Source organism: Lepidochelys kempii, chromosome 1, assembly GCF_965140285.1.
Source record: "Lepidochelys kempii isolate rLepKem1 chromosome 1, rLepKem1.hap1, whole genome shotgun sequence".
Classification (NCBI taxonomy): Eukaryota; Metazoa; Chordata; order Testudines; family Cheloniidae; genus Lepidochelys; species Lepidochelys kempii.
The window spans coordinates 98842142-98859943 of NC_136380.1; the positions used below are offsets into that span (position 1 = coordinate 98842142).

General features: G+C 44.5%; 1 protein-coding gene across 14 annotated transcripts in view; it reads left to right on the top strand.

Moving 5' to 3' along the window:
* Window positions 1–17802, top strand: part of MBNL2 (muscleblind like splicing regulator 2) — a 156550-nt gene that overhangs the window by 85709 nt on the left and 53039 nt on the right. The window lies entirely within an intron of this gene.

Consider the following 17802-nt stretch of genomic DNA (forward strand, 5'->3'; position numbering starts at 1 on the left):
TCATGCCCTAGGTGCCTCAAATTGAACAGTCAAAATTGGTGGATAGTTTTGACAGTTGTGGCCTTAATCTCTTTGTGACTCAATTTCCCAGCTGTAAAATTGGGATAATATCACCTACTCTCACAGGAGTTTTGAGAAGATAAATACATTAAGGCCTGTGAGTGTGAATTAAGGCCTCAGATGCTATGGTCAGAGCACCATAGAGAAAATACCCATGAGGAAATGAATAATGTGTTCGCTGCAGGATTTGGATGGTGTGTGTTAAAGGCCTGGGACCACACATTGAACAATAAAAAGAAATATTGAACAACTACCCATTCTCTGACTCAGGCAGGGGTGGTTTGGAAAAAATAGTATGTATTATAATACATAGACACAATGGGGCCAAACTGAGGTTGCACAGGCAACCTGAACTCTGACATTTCTTAATTTTTTGAGTACTTGACTTAACAACCTTAAAATTCTTTTAGAGTAGTTGTTATTATGGAATTTATTTGACAGCTTACTACTAGTAGTAATTATTTATAGAATGTTTGTGCAGTGTGTGTTATAGTAAATATGATAGTTATGTGTCTTGAAAAACCTAATAGAATATTTTAAAATGAGGGAAGCTATAGAATTTTACTTTGTACTCACTGTGACAGGGTCAGGCCAGATGGCTATAGGAGAGTAAGAGAAGGCAGATATATTAGCCCCAGGCTAAGTAGGTCCCTTTTCCCTGTGTAAGGTAACAAGGAAGGTTCCAGAAAAATCAGGAACCTTCTGGAGACAATTAAGACAGGCTGATTAGAACACCTGCAGCCAATCAAGAAGCTGCTAGAATTAATTAAGGCAGGCTAATCAGGGCACCTGGGTTTAAAAAGGAGCTCACTTCAGTTTGTGGTGTGCGTGTGAGGAGCTGGAAGCAAGAGGCACTAGGAGCTGAGAGTGAGAACGCGGACTGTTGGAGGACTGAGGTGTACAAGCATTATCAGACACCAGGAGGAAGGTCCTAAGGTGAGGATAAAGAAGCTGTTGGGAGGAGGCCATGGGGAAGTAGCCCAGGGAGTTGTAGCTGTCGCACAGCTGTTCTAGAAGGCACTCTAGACAGCTGCATTCCACAGGGCCCTGGGCTGGAACCCGGAGTAGAGGGCGGGCCCGGGTTCCCCCCAGATCCTCCCAACTCCTGGTCAGACACAAGATGAGTCGACCTGGACTGTGAATTCAGAAAAACGGCCAAGCTGAGGGCTTCCATGAAGCTCCAAGGCAAGCAAATCCGCCAATAAGTGTAAGACCCACCAAGGTAGAGCAGGAACTTTGTCACATCACCAAGACAGTTAGAAAGAAAGGCCTACTAGCCTGCTCCTCTGACAGGCTTGAGAAGGACAGGAGAACTTGCAGGAGCATAATCACGTGCTATGTTAATCTGGATCTGTCCTCTTTCTTGTAACCAAGCTTTTGCTGACCTATTCGATGAGCTGCCACTTAAGATAAACATATCTCCTTTAAATTATACTGCTTGCTACTTCTGCCAGCTGTTCTAGAATTTTCCTATTGTAGGATGGAGAAAGATGTTCAACAAGAAAAAAGTTCCTAATAAATGAGTTTGTTATACTTCTTCCTTCCCTCCCCCAACCCCTGATTCCCATATCCAGCCCTTGTTTCCCTTAGATTTTCTTTTGTAGCTGAGGGTGGATTGGCTGATGGGTTCATTTATTCTGGGTAACCCTGAAGCAGTGCCCACCCTATTATCACTGTGTTTTGCTGACTTAGGGTATGTTTACACTGCAGTACTAGGTATGATTGCAGCTCAGGTAGACATACCTATGCTGGCATTGCTAAAAGTAACAGTGTAGATGTGGTGGCACAACTGTGTAAGTAAGCTAGGGAGAGGAGTACCTACTTATGTTGCTGAAGCATCTGGAGTGTGATTTTTAAGCCAGGCTAGAATGGATGTAGCTAGCACAGGTATGTCACACTTGGATTGCAGTGTAGATATACACCAGACCCTCGCTAGAATGCGGGATTTGGGATCCGTGCGCGGTACTGCGTTAACGCAAGGTCAGCATTAAAATGAATTGCAATTAAAGTAATTAAATTTGGGATCCATGGCCGCGACCGCGTTATATGCGAATTCGCACTATATAGACACGCGTTCTAGTGAGGGTACCTTCAGAGGATGGTGACTTGTTAATCCACTTGGACATAAAGGATTCTTTATTTGGGGACATGTTGGGATTCTTTCTCTGGGAACCAGGATCTAGAGTGTGGACGAGCAGACCTGAGGAAAGTACTCTAGGATTAGCCATGCCCGAACAGAAGATGTGAGCTGAACTTTATCAACTTGTTGATTTCTTTATTAACAAAGTCAAATCTCAGGAAGAGGGTGAGTTTGTATTCTACATAGCATCACAGAAGAGTAGGGTTGGAAAAGACCTCAGGAAGTCATCTAGTCCAACTCCCTGCTCAAGGCAGGACCAACACCAACTAAATCATCCAGGGCTGTGTCAAGCCGGGCCTTAAAAACCTCTACGGATGGAGATTCCACCACCTCCCGATATAACCCATTCCAGTGCTTCACCACCCTCCTAGTGAAATAGTGTTTCCTAATATCCAACCTAGACCTCCCACACTGCAACTTGAGACCATTGGTCCTTGTTCTGTCATCTGCCACTACTGAGGACAGCCGAGCTCCATCCTCTTTGGAACCCTCCTTCAGGTAGTTGAAGGCTGCTATGTAATCTCCCCTGACTCTTCTCTTCTGCAGACTAAACAAGTTCAGTTCCCTCAGCCTCTCCTCGTAAGTCGTGTGCCCCAGCCCCCTGATCACTTTTGTTGCCCTCCGCTGGGCTGTCTCCAATTTGTCCACATCCTTTCTGTAGTGGGGGGCCCAAAACTGGACGCAATACTCCAGATGTGGCCTCACCAGTGCCGAATAGAGGGGAATAATCACTTCCCTCGATCTGCTGGCAATGCTCCTCCTAATCCAGCCCAATATGCCATTAGCCTTCTTGGCAACAAGGTCACACTGCTGACTCATATCCAGCTTCTTGTCCACTGTAATCCCCAGGGCTTTTTCTGCAGAACTGCTGCTTAGCCAGTTGGTCCCCAGCCTGTAGCGATGCATGGGATGCTTCTGTCCTAAGTGCAGGACTCTGCACTTGTCCTTGTTGAACCTCATCAGATTTCTTTTGGCCCAATCCTCAAATTTGTCTAGGTCACTCTGGACCCTATCCTTACCCTCCAGTGTATCTACCTCTCCCCCCAGCTTAGTGTTATCTGCAAATTTGCTGAGGGTGCAATCCATCCCATCATCCAGATCATTAATAACATGTTAATAACATGTGAGCTGTGTTTGTAGGGCCGGTTGAGAAAGATCCCTGCTCGTGTTTACTTTTAATATAAGCTGCATTAGTTGGAAAGTTATATCATTTGCTAAATTCACATTTTATGTTCTATATAGATGACATAATGGTGTAATTGTCTATTGTTTTAATAGCCTTGTTCACTGTTGCTTGTGTAATTATGGAGAATAAAAGAGACTCTATATATCAATCTTTTCTAGAGGTACAATTACATTTCTTTCGGCTATGTTTTCAGTCTCCACTTGATTAGTGTTTTATTACTGGTCTGACACATGTAAGTCCTTTAATACTTTAAGAAATTTCTATGCATTTTTCATCACCTTTCCAGCCCGAATTGGGAATTCATATCAGACTCCGCTCGCACTGGCAAGCTCCCTCGGCTAAACCCATGATTTATTAATAACACAGCTGTAGCTTCAGCACTTTCATAAAGAACTGGTAAACACTCTTCATTTTGTAAGGAGACAAGATAATATACTTTTAACCTCTACAATTATGTAACTTCTCCTAGACTATCTATTAAAATATTGGACTAGGATATTGCTTTTTCCTTTTGTTAGTAGAGTAACCTTGTGCTTGGCTAATAAAGGATGAAAACTGCAAAGAGAAACAGCCTTTGCATCTGTTATCATTTGTGTTATGATAGGACATAGAGGCCCCAGCTGGCAGCCGTGTTCTAGTGTGCAAGACAGCGTACATACGCCTATAGTAAGAGACAGTCCCTGCTTCAGAGTTGACAGTCTAAACCCAGGTCTACACTGTTGGGGGGGATCGATCTAAGTTACGCAACTTCAGCTACGTGAATAACGTAGCTGAAGTCAACGTACTTAGATCTACTAGTGTCTTCACTACGGTGAGTCGACTGCTGCCGCTCCCCCGTTGACTGTGCCTGTGCCTCTCACAGCAGTGGAGTACAGGATTTGACAGGAGAGGGCTCGGGGATCGATTTATCGCGTCTAGACTAGATGCGATAAATCGACCCCCGCTGGATCGATCGCTGCCCGCCAATCTGGCAGGTAGTGTAGACATACTCTAAGTAGACAAGACTGGCAAAGACAGGAGGGAAAACGGGCTCAGAGAGGGGATCGGTGACTTGCCGAAGGTTATACAGAACCATAGTGGCAGAGTCAGAAATAGAACCCAGGTCCCCTGACTACCAGTTCAGTCCACTGGCCTGCATTGCCCCTGCACTTTGATACATATAGCTGCTATGTAGCATGTTTTAGAATTTGATACTGTAAATATTTGTTCCATAGGCCTCCACATGATATATCATGAGTTTGTTGACATCCTCTGTAATACACTAGCATAGTCCATTGATATCTTGCAGATTTACCAAATCATACTCATAAGCTTTTCCTAAATGGAAGTATTTCTTTTTGATTAAACATTGGTCCCAATTTAAATGTAGTCTCAAGTTCACTTAAAGAGGGTAACATTTTCAATAAGACTTTGTTAATGTTAAAATTTACAGCGTTTTCTTCCTTTTTTGTTTTGAACAAATCAAAGTCAGTCATCTCATTACCAAAATATATCTCCTAACCCTTTGATGTCATCTAATTAGTTTTATAGCTGTTTGTGAAATGGATTCCAGTTTCTGGTGCATTCTTGAGAGAATTCTCATTTGCTAGAGTGTCAACCAAGTTGTTTCCTCATTTATCCGGTCAGAATTTTTATAAAATGATTCTTTTCTGTTACGTTGTCTCTCTTTGTTTCTTTGCCAACCAATTTGCAGTTGAGAACTACAGCTGTCTTCACTGGCCTCCCTTCTTTTTGATTGATTTTTAGATAAGTAGAAAAGTTAAAGAAAACTCTGCCATTACCAAAATTTGTACCTCTTACTGTGTCTGACTGTATTTCAGTGCAGACTATAATAAACTTAGTGACTGAGTATATTGGTTGTCACTAAAAAGTTAGCATATACCATGAGTTACCAATCAGTACTATCTGAGATGATCACAATTCTATCCTGTATTTAAAATAGATATTTTTGATAAGAGTTAATATTTACTTATGAGTAGCTTTGAATGTAAATTTCTGTAGTGCTCTCTGTTAGGGTTAGTGAAATACTTTAAAGATACTTAGACCTGTTTGCTGTAGTGTATGCATGAATCTGCAAGTTATCTACTCCAAAAGAGAACAGAAAAAAGAAGTTGGAGACTAACCAGTTTTTTTACAAACAGCACTCCATTCTGCCAGCCTTCATGTGTCACTTAGCATCTTAGATTTCAGGAAAGGGACCATGTCTTTCTGTATGTTTGTACAGTGCCTAGCACAATGAGACTTTGCTTCTGATTAAGGCCACTAGATGCTATTGTAGTAGAAATACAAAATTTTAGTAACTTGTTTTTTCATACCTCCCATCTACTGACTTTGTCAGTTTTACAAAAGCTGGACTGCTAGTATACTTGAGGTGCTCCGGTGTGGTTGCCCTTGTGGTCCATGAAGTTCCGTATGTACCTTAGAGTGTAAAATTTAGTCCACTTTTTCTAGAGCTGTAAAAATTCCTGCCAAGGCTTTGCTGATGCTGGTAAGCAAACAAGGAAGTAAACTAAATAGAACTATTCTATTTTCTGGAAACATTAGAAATGAAGGGAATAAATTAATGTTGACCAAATGGAAAAAGATCAGATCATTGGGGAAAGACATGTTTATTTTTAAGGTTCTCAAACTATAATTAGTCAATGATTATATAAAGAAAAGGAGTACTTGTGGCATCTTAGAGACTAACCAATTTATTTGAGCATAAGCTTTCGTGAGCATCAATGATGACAGCCTTCAAGGAACAAATGTGAATTTAGATTCAGTAATCAGTTACATCGATATTACGCCCAATGATCAAGTAGAAAAAAAAAGTGAAACTGTACAGAATGGCTTCAGTTCTGAACTGATGGAGGACAGCTGTGATGTTCAGTTAACACACAAATCCCATGTGATGTACACTGAAGAATTATGCCCTGTTGGACCACAAAAGGCAGCACTGTTAAATGCCATTCTCCATTCAGCATACAGTGAAACGTTTCTCTTGCCTCATCTGAAAGACCTTTCAGCTCAGCAAGTTGTTCTGTTTCTCCGGTATTTGCAGTACCTGTATATAAAGTGCAGTGAAAAAGTTAGTATGAATTTTCCTGGCATGCGCTCTCCAACCATAAACCAGATTATGGACTGGATGTGCCTGTTACTAGATGCTCATTTTACAGTTGTGGTGATGCTACCAGAAGCAAAAGGATTACTTTTTAGCTCACGAAAGCTTATGCTCAAATAAATTGGTTAGTCTTTAAGGTGCCACAAGTACTCCTTTTCTTTTTGCGAATACAGACTAACATGGCTGTTACTCTGAAACCAATGATTATATAAGAAGCTGACAGTGTCATTTTAAACCGTTTTAATGATTATATAAGAAGCTGAGTGTTTTTAGTTTGTTTAGTTTTTCTTTGCCTTCCGAGTATACACACTTATATCTGTGAAAGTAATCTCAAGGTTGTTCATCAGATTTATTTGCAATTTCATATGCATCTTTTTTGGAATCTGAAGTATTTACTACAGTTTTTTTCCTTCAGAGCAACCTTAGGCTTTGTCTGCACTGGAACCTGAACGACAAAATTTGGTCGTTCAGAGATGTGAAAAAAACACACACCCCTGAACAACAAAAGTTTTGCCGACAAAAAGCACCAGTGTGAACAGCGCTTTGTCGGCAGGAAACAAAGCTACCGCCGCTCGTTGGGAGTGGAAGTTTTTTTGTCAGCAGGAGAGCTCTCTCCTGCCGACAAACAGGGGCTACACTGCACGGCATTTAGTGGCATGGCTGTAGCAGCACAGCCGTGTCGCTAAAAAGTACGTAGTGTAGACGTAGCCTTAATATCATGTATGCTTCCGTTGATATTAAGGCAAATTGTCAACCCATTCTCTGTACTCACTGTGAAATGCATCCCAATATTTTTCTTTGAAAAAGCATCTTGAGAGAGACAAAAGCTCCTTATCTGTATTACAAATGTATTCTTCAGTCAAACATTTTGTTTTTCTATTTCAATAAATAACTCCTGTTAGGTCTTTCATGTTAAATATCTTCTAACATTTAGACATGATAGTTTCCTTTTTATGAGATTTTCATTTTTCTTCATTATTCATAGTTTTGTCTGTCACTGTGTTCACAGAAAGCTCTCTTTCCCGGACTTTATGAATACATTAAACTATTTTTGTTATGCCAATTTTCAGTAATTTTAGCATATTATCCAAAATCAACAGACAAGTAGCTGATGGTTTTTCCTCCCTCTTTAGTAACTGAAACAATCTAGATTAATTTGAGCATTTTACCTTCATTTCCTTTTTACCATAAAGAAGGTGGATATATGTCCTTGATGTTTTCTTGCAATGAAAATGTGAGAGCAAAGGCACATACACTCATATTAGTGGGTGAACTTGAAGGAATTGTTATGGTCCTGTAGATAAGGAATTAATTTGTTTCCCCAATTTTCCAAGTTTTAATAGTAATTTATGTATATTACATTTGAAATAGTTTAGTTGTTTAACGTGTTTTTTCCTTATGCTTTGTTTGTGCTAGTGGCAATCCACTGACAGGAACTGAATGCAAGCTGAGACAATCCAACTCTTTGAATCAAAGGATTAGCATCTGTCGTTTTAGTATAATCTTATTGGTCATTATTTAATTGAATTTAACCTCATGTAATTCTGGGGTCTCTCTTTCATTTTCTTTAAGGCATTGAGTCCAATTCTGTTCTCAGATCAATATAAATCAGGCATAATTCTATTGAGATTAATCCAGTTATATTTTCACAAAGATAAACAAAGATACTCCAGACACACAAGTGTATAAAATTCAGGTCTTCTTTTTATGACATAAAGAAGCAAAATATGGCACAAGTCAAATTTGTAAAAAATCTTTTGGAAGTCACCTTGAAGCTTGAAGTCCGGGAATATTTACACGTGTACTTAACTTCCAGAATAGTATTCAGAAGTAATTATAAGGTAATTTTTTTTGGGAGGGGTGAGAGGAGGTTGGGGAATTTAGGTCTTATTCATCTGGCTAGAATGGCTGTGGTTTTGTATACTATCTTTGCTTGGAGAGCTGGGGATAGGCGAGCTTGCTAGAGGGTATGAGACAGACAGATCTGCACATAAAAATTAAACCCTCAAATTGTGATTTTGGGAGGAAAGATCTTTTTAGTTTGACCAACTTAAACTTTAATATTTCATCCAGATTTTGTTAATCAGAAATGCTGTTCCAAGTTCAGTTGCTGAATACCAAAATGTAAACGGGAGAAAGTTATAAGTATTTTTCTGCTTGGAAACAGTCCCTTTGTTTCCATAGCTGAATGTATGATTTGTCCTTTCCTGTGATTTCAGTTCCAGCTTTCTGCCTCACAGGATCAAAAATCATAAATTGGACCCCCACCGCACCAAAAATGCTGAGGTTGTCCCAATAATCATGAGATTTTTTTTAAATATTCTGTGTTTTCAGTCTGTCTTTTGGTTATTGAACTATCGCTGCCCGTTGTGTGTGTGCGCGTGTGCGTGCGTGCGAGCATGATAATTAGTGTTGCCTGTTCTCCCAAATAAACTGGGTAACATGATGGTGGCTCCTGCTGCAGGGGGTCTTATCCCCACATCTGCCCACCCCCTGCCCAGCAATTAATACTGTTCCCCATTTCTCCACTCAGTTTAGCTCCACCCCCCTCACTTTATCGCCACCCTCCCACCCCAGTTCAGTCCCCAGCCTCACCTCTGCTCCTCCTAAGGCTCTTCCCTTTCCCAGACCTGGAGAGCTGCAGCCAGGATCTCCTTACTCTCTTCCCAGGCTTGGGGGGAAGGCAGCGTCAGGGGCACTTGACCACCCTCCACCCTTTCCCAGGCTGAGTGCTGCGGTGGGGAGGGAAAGGAGCGGAGCAGATGTGCCATCCTGTCCTGTTTCTCAGAGGACGGGGAGGAGGAGGTAGTGGAGCTGCGCTGGGCTGCTGGGCCCTGTGCTTCCTCCTCCTATCTCCCTTGCTGTGAGAACAGCAAGCAGAGGGAAGGTACTCTGCCAGCTTCCGGCAGGGCTGAACTTCGGGAGGGGGATGGAGCTTCTTGCATCATTGCGAGACGAGCTCCAGAACCCTCCAAAATCTCGTTGCTTTTGAAAAAATTGTCAATACTGTGGTAGCAGTGCATTTCTTAAGTTATTTTTGAGTTGACACGTTTTAGGATAATGGAGGTGTAATACCTGTGGACTGGCCTGGAAACCTCAGATGTCACAAAGCACCTACGGACCTGTTGACTGACTGATTTGGGGATATTATTTTGATCCATTGATTTTCCTAGCTCAGAATTACTGGAAAGGAGAAGTTCTTCATTTGACAAAAGGTTGCCTAATCGGACCCCACTGGGTAATGCCAGAAGGCGAGTGCCCCATTCTGATTTACCTAGGAACTCTGGGAGGTTCAGTGCCAAGGGGGAGGAAACAGGCTACCAGCTTCAAAAACTAAAGGAAAGTTCTTGTGGGCCTTCACTTCTAGCTTGTTAGCCTGTTTGGCTCATTTGCCTGCAAAGGCTGCTATCATTCCTGCTACTGTGGCTGTTGGCCCCTGGCCATGTGATGTCACCCACCGTTCTTGACAAAGAGGCCTCTATGCTTTCTCCACCGCGCTGACTGGCCAGTGAAGAATGGGAGTCTAACAACGTGCCATATCTAGGATTCAACATTTATAAGCAAGTAGCCTCTAATCAGCCAGCAAGTCCGTTGCCATTAAAATATCTGAGCTGATTAGGGTTGTCAACCCTCCAGGATTGGCCTGGAGTCACAACCACCATCAACATTTTTTGTTTCTAGATGGATGCCTCTGCCCCGGCATTCTCAACTTGTTTTTAACTCCAGCAGGTAGCTGGTTGTGAACATGTTTGAATGGGGGGGGTGTGGCTGGACCCCACAGGAGGTATGGCGCTATTGAATAAGTCCTCAAATACCTAAAACTCCGCTAGGTTAAACAGCCTTGCTGTCTAAAGGTATGTCTGCATTGCAGTTAGACACTTGCAGCTGGCCCGTGCCAGGTGACTCTGGCTCGTGGGGCTTAGGCTAAGGGGCTGTTGAACTGCAGTATAGATGTTCGGGCTTGGGCTGCAACCTGAACTCTGGGACCCTCCCATCTCATAGGATCCTAGAGCCCAGGCTCCAGCCTGAGCCCGAATGTCTGCGGCCATAATGAAACAGGTCCTTCGCCTGAGTCCCATGAGATGGAGTCAGCTGGCATGGGCCAGCCATGGGTTTTTAATTGCAGTCTAGATGTACCTGAAGAGATCTCACACACATCTCATAGGTTAGGAGTTGTATGTTTAATCCTGTGAAATAATATTTATTTTCACCTAAATTTGTCATTTGAGTGTTAAATATAACAAGCTGTTTCATATAGAATTGCACTGGAATATTTCATGTCATCCTGTGATTGGCGAGGAAGAGACTGGCTAATCACCCAGCCACCAATAATTTGAGGGAAACTGCTTTAATTGGCATCAGAGCTGTGATCTCAACATTACCTTCAGCCATGGAGTGATTTGACCCTCCCTGTAGCAGCTCTTTTACTGGAACATAAATATATTGATGAGCAGTGTTAATTCCCTGTTACTTTGGAGACTTATAGTTAAACAAGATTGCTGCCTTCCCAAATTTTACGTAATGCAGGAATGCAAAAGAGTGCACATAATATGTGGATTTTAAATCTTACTGTACACAGCTATAGAATTTTTTAAATTTCTGCACTAGTTTCACTTAGAATTATTACTTTAAAATAGGTTAAGCACTTACATAGTACCCTACATTTAAAAAGCATTGTACGAACACTGGGCTGTCTTGTGCCATTGATTTTTAGGCAAACTACCCATTGTTCTTATTGTGGAAATCTGCTTAAAACCAGTGGCATGATATGGCTGAATAAGGGATCTATTGTGGTTGGTAAACCGCAGCCTACAGTAGGTGAAGTGTGGGAAGACACCACTCTGGTGACAGTTATCAAAAGCATTGTCTGGGAGTTCTGAGAGCCTTTCTTTGTCCAGGTGTTCCACTAACTACCAGTTCTGAAATTTTCTTTGAAATTTTCCTACTGGTGTCCTCATCTATCCTTTACAGTTAACTAGTTCAGTACTGCTGGGATTGCTGACAGCATGCATTTATTCCTTTAAACCTACAGTGTGCCCAGATATTATTTGATGACATCTCCAATACCTGTAGTAGCAGTAGTAGTAATAATTAGCTATTTATATAAAATTTTATTTGGAAAGAATAAGGAATTTTAAACTCTTGGGACAGAATTTTCAAAGGGACACATTGACCTGGCTTCTATTTGAATGCATGCAGTTTTAGTGCACTAACGTTATCCTGTGTAAGTGATCAAATCTATACCTGCAGAACACATTTGTGCTCAGATTTCAAATGAAGTTTGTGCGTGTAAATTCGCTTCATGCACATGAGTGATAGGATGCAAAATTTGCATGGACCACATTTTAAAAAGTAGGCCTTTGCAGTACTTTTTGTGATCTGGAAAGGGAAAAGTAAAATAGGTAGTGTAATTTCTAAGACCATCATTTGAAGCCCTACACAGCTGTATGTTACTCTGACCCTGCTTCAGAGGCACCTCATTCAAAAGCCATTTATATTTCTATGATAGATTCGGTCAGGAAAGTTTTTTTCTGGGGGGGAGAGGGGGTCAGTTTTTTCAAATCTGTAAGGAAATGTTCAGAACAATACTGTTTTATTTAAAGTACCCGAGACTTTTTAAAAATTTTGAAAGGGAATCTTGAGAGTGGAAGCTGAGAAGGAAGTAAAGTCTATGAATAAGGGACACAGTAAGCTGAGAATCAGTGTCTAGCCCAGGTAGGAGGAAGGCAGTAGTGTCTCAGAGCTTGAATAGCATGCAAAGGTCTAGTGTTAATACTGACTTTCCAAGATTCTACAAGTATCAAGGGTTTTAGAGAGAGGTAAGTGGCTAAAAATGTGTTCTTTCATGGGGATCTTAATGAGCTTATCTAGGCCCTGAAGGATATTCCTGTGGCTATTATTTATTCCCTGTGGTGATTTTTGATGGTGAACTCCACTAATGTTCCTTCTTTAACTCTGTATTTTTTTAATGAATTTTTCCAGCCGTGTATGTCTCTGGGGAAGAATCATAAGGACCTTATAACTGAGCAATGGAAAGTTCTGTTTTTTTCTCAGTTTAAAAACTCATCTACAGGTAAAAACAAAGAGGAATCCTTGTGGCTCCTTAGAGACTAACACCTTTATTTGGGCATAAACTTTCGTGGGCTATAACCCACTTCATCAGATGCATGGAGTGGAAAATACAGTAGGCAGGTATAAATACACAGCACATGAAAAGATGGGCGTTGCCTTACTGAGTATGGGATCAGTGCTAACAAGGCCAATTCAGTTAGGGTGGATGTGGTGTAATAATCGTTCTGTTATGAGCTGGGTGAAATCTTGTTCTGGGTTGAGTTAAAACCCCATTTAGAATGATAGGTGTAAACTCATCCCAGTTAACATAACTGTATGCGTAAGCCCCCACCTATTAACTATTATTAACAATTATTAACTGTTGTTTTAGGTAGGTGTGTATGTATGGAGGGAAGGCAGAAGAGAGGAAAAAACTGAGGCCATGTCTATGCTACAAAATTAAGTCAACCTAACTTACATCAGCATACAGCCGCCTCAGTAATTACATCACTTGTGTGTGTCTACATTTTGCTCCTTGTGTCAGCGGGGCGTGTCCTCATCAGGAGCACTTGTATCAATTGTATTGTCAGTGTGAGGCATTGTGGGGCGGCTCCTGAAAGCCGGTAACAGTCGACATAAGCAACGCAGGGTCACCACTGACGCTGCATCAACATAACTATATTGACCTTGACTCTATGCCCCTTGGGGAAGGTGGAGTTACAGAGGTGAAAGTAAGTCAGTATGCCCCTGGCAAGCAGCAGAGGCAAGTTATATGGGCTTGTGGCTCCGGCAATATTGAGGGCCCGGGGGCTCAGCTCCACCAATGTTCGGGGCTGGGTCTCCCCGCTGGTCCCACCTCCTGCCCCCCCACACCTACACCAAGTGTCCCCTGCCCCTTCCCCCCCCTTGCTGCCCCCGCACGCCTCCCTGGGTCTCCCCTACAGCCCCATGCTGCCTCCCTGCATCAACTGCCGCCGCAGGGTCCCAGTGCCCCCCATCCACTACTGCCAGGGCAGGCTGCCCTTACTCTGCCCTTCCCCCTCAGACTCTTTCATTTTCCGGCGGGACCCTCCACCAGTACAGCCACCCCCACTGCCTGCAGTCACTGCTCCCGCCCCACTCTGGGCAAGGGGCAGCCTCATCCCCCTCCCCCAGTGAGGCTACAGTGAGGGGCAGCAGCAGGGGATGAGATGTATATGTGATGGCAGACACCTCCCCTCCCCCCGATGGCACCCACCACAGGGGAGGTGAGGGAGATTCCTGGACCTGAGAGGGGCCCTAGGAGCACATGCACTGACAGTGGTGGGGGTGAGTGTGCTGCCGGGGCGGATAGGGGGGCCCCTACCGCAGAGCTCGCTGCTGCCGGTGGGGAGAGGTCTGGGGCGAGTCCTCCTCTCTGGCTCCAGTCCCAGGGCAGCCTGCCTGCACCCCAAACTCATCCCCAGCCCTGCCCCACCCCAGAGCCCATACCCCCCGTCAGAGCCCTCATCCCCCCATACCCCAACCCTCTGCCCTAGCCCCAGGGCCGGTGCAAGGATATTTTGCGCCCTAGGCAAAACTTCCACCTTGCGCCCCCCTCCCGTCCCCCTGGAGCATGGCTTATTATAAACTTTCAAAAATGAATACTGCATAATGTGGCAGTGCTCATTAGAATTAATACACGTTTGGCTTGAAAATTTATTAATTTCATCATTTAGTCTACATATTTAATGAAAATAAATGAATAACGTGACAGTGTTGACATTGCTATTGTTTTCACTTTGCACAACATAGCATGGATCTTAAAATAAATCACATACATTATGCACAGTACACTATCACAGAGTAACACGTTCTAATTTAGAATTTATTTTTCCGCGCTGTCAGTTTAGCAAATTTAGAAACAAGTTCCTCCAAGTCAATGCTGCGAGCAATGTCATGTTCTATTGACAAAGGAGATAGTCCAACAAGTCTTTGTTGCAACACTGATGTTCGCATGTATGTTTTTATCAACTTGAGCTTCAAGAAGCTTCGCTTACCACTGGCCACAGAAACTGGAAGAGTCAAGAGGTTGTGAAGAGCAATAACTGTGTTGGGGGCACTATCTGTCAGCTTATTTTTCTGTATTAAGTTCAATACATCTTGCCGTGATGCACTCTTTTGGACTCGTCTTGCAATAGCTTGCAATTCATTGCACAAGTCAAAGGAATCAATATCTTTGGATTCACCATGTGCAAAGCTTGCTCCAGATTCAAGTAATGTTCCATAATTTGCTTCGGTGTTGTATTTTGCAAACTGTAAACATCATATAGGAAGCCAAATACTAAAGTAATTTGCTGCATCAATGTGAATCTTTCTTCAAACGAATGTATTGCTGTGTCGATGGCTGCAAAGTAAAAGTTCACTTTGAATTTTTCTTTCGGATTATAAATAGGTTCGTCATCTGCTTCATATGTGAACTGCTTCCTCTTTTTTCTAATATGGACTGGATCTTGTTCAAAAAGTGCCGGTACATCCAACTCCCCCACAAGTTCACCTGCATCTACCAATGTTTTCTCAAAGTCTGCGTCACTTCTGCGGCCCACAAGAAACTTCTTGGTTTCTCCAAGTTGATTAATGGCTTCACGTATGTCGAATTCTTTCGCCTGAAGTTGTTTGCTCATCATGTTGATCTCAAACAATATGTCATACCACATAACAAGAGAAACAAGAAACTTGAAACTAGAAATGGCTTTTGCAAGATCCTTTGCTTCAACTCGTGACGTATTGCCAGATGATCCTGTTAGAGTAGTGTCATCATAGATCCCTGTCAGAGCATCATAGATGTCACCAAGCTGATAGCAAAGAGGTTTCAAGGCATCAATTTGATTTTCCCATCTTATTTCACTCCATGGTTTAACTGTGAGATTAAGTACGTGGTGTGCTAGAACTTCCCAGCCACGTGTAGAAGCTGAGAAATACACGTAAACATGTTGAACTAAATCAAAGAAGGCTGTTGCCTCCAAGCAACACTTTGCAACATCATTAACAACCAAATTCAATGTGTCTGTATTCGCACTGTCAGTCTTGGCAAGACCATCCTGGGATGGATGGAGAGACTCAGCTAGGAAGTACTGCAGGTCCCTGCTTGCCCTACACTCCTCACCCTCTCCAATACCGCATAGTTGGAGCCAATCAATCACTATTTGCATTTGAAGCCATTAGTGCTGCTCTGCATTTCCATTTAGCCATGATCTCTCTTTGGGGCACAGTGTCTCTCTGGCTTTGTTCCTTTCTCCCCGCCTGAGTCCCGGTTTGCAGAAAGCCCCAGCCCAGGGCTCCGACTGTTCCCCCGCTGACAGAGGCTGGGGCAGAGGGAGGGGCACTGGGGCAGCTCAGCTCTGTGGGCTGCCATCCTCTCCAGCTGCCCGTGCACGAGGGGAGCGTGGACCAGCAGGTGCCTGAGCTGTGGGGAAGCGCTTACCTTGGCCAACGCAACAGCGTCCTCTTCCTCCGCCGGGTCCCCGCGCGAGGGTCTTTTGTTCTTGGGCGGTGGGTGGGGGGTGTGAGTGAACACGCTCTCCATGTCCCCCGCTGCGGCTGAGCATGGAGGCTGAGCCAAGGCAGCCGCCCGTTTCCTTGCCAAGCCCTGCTGCTGCCTGGCTCGCTTTTTGGCAACCCCAAATCTTGGCACCCTAGGCGGCCGCCTAGTTCGCCTAGTGGTTACACTGGCCCTGCCTAGCCCTGAGCCTCTCCAACACCCCAGACCCCCCATCTCCAGCCCCAGCCAGAGCCCTCATCCCCCCCACATCATAACCCACTGCCTCAGCCCTGAGCCCCCTCCCACCCCAAACCCCTCATCTCCAGCCTCACCCCACAGCTCTCACCCCTGCACCCCCTCCTTCCACACCCTCTCCCATCCCCAAACTCCCTCCCAGAGCCTGCACCCTGCACCCCTCTTGCATCCCAATCCCCTACCCCAGCCCAGGGCCTGTACCCCAGACCTCCTCCCCAACCCAAACTCCCTCCCAGAGCCTTGGGCAGGTGGGGGGTGGAGTTTGGTGGGGGGGCAGAGTTTGAGCAGGGGCAGGTTCTGGGCACCACCAAATTTTTACAAACCTGCCACCCCTGCCGGCAAGAGCCAGTGTGCCGTACCGGGACGGACCAGCTTCTCCAGACTGTAATTTAAAGGGTCTGGGGCTCCCAGCAGCAGCTGGAGTCCCGGGCCCTTTAAATTGCCACCAGAGCCCCACTGCTGGAGCCCTGGGGTAGGGGCGGCAGGGCTCAGATGGCAATTTAAAGGGCCCAGGCTCCTGCCGCTGCTACAGCTCCGGCCCCTTTAAATCACTGCTGTAGCCCTACTGCCACTACCCCAGGGCTCCGGGGCCGATTTAAAGGGCCTGGGGCAGTAGAGGCAGTGGGAGCCCCGGGCCCTTTAAATAGCCCCTGGAGCCTGCCGGAGTCCTGAGGTAGTGGCAGCAGGTCTCTGGCGGCTATTTAAAGAGTCCAGGGCTCCCACTGCCTCTACCGCTCCGGGCCCTTTAAATAGCCGCCAGAGCCCCAGGCTCCAGCAGCACCGCTTCGGGGACGATTTAAAGGGCTGTGGACGGTAGCGGCAGCCGGAGCCTGGGCCCTGCTGCTGGACCCCCAGGGCTCCTTTGCGGTAGCGGCAGCTAGAGCCCCGGGCCCTTTAAATCACCCCCGAGCCCCAGGGCTCCCAGCCACCTCTGCAGCTGAGAGCTCGGGGGTGACTTAAAGGGCCTTGGGCTCCCAGCTGCTGCTACCACCCCTCTAGCCCCAGGCCTTTAAATCCTGATTTAAAGGGCCTGGGGATTTAAAGGCCCCGCCCCTTCTGGTTGAGGCCCCGCCCCCTCCTCATGGCTCCAGAGTCCTGGCAAGTCCTTTAAGTTACTTTCACCCCTGCGGAGTTAAGTCGGCGTAGCAGGGCAGTTACAATGGCAGGAGCGAAATTTAAGTGTAGACACTTCCATGGTTATGTCAACTTAAGCTGCTTTGCGTCAACCAGATCTGAGAGAGACAACCTGAAAGCACTGTGTTAGCTGGGTTAGCTGAAAGCACTCTGGCTGACACCCTAAGAAACCTGGGAAGAGATTTTAGGGTTGGGTTTCAGGCTGAAAAGTGTGTTCTTGGTTCTGTGAGTAGGCTTGGCAGAATTTTTTTTTTAAATAATTTTGAAGGATAATATCGGTTTAGTTTAAAGCATTTTTTTACTTGATTTTAAATTTTCACAGTTGTACAAAGATATGGGGAAGTTGGACAATAATTATTTAATGACAGTCGGCA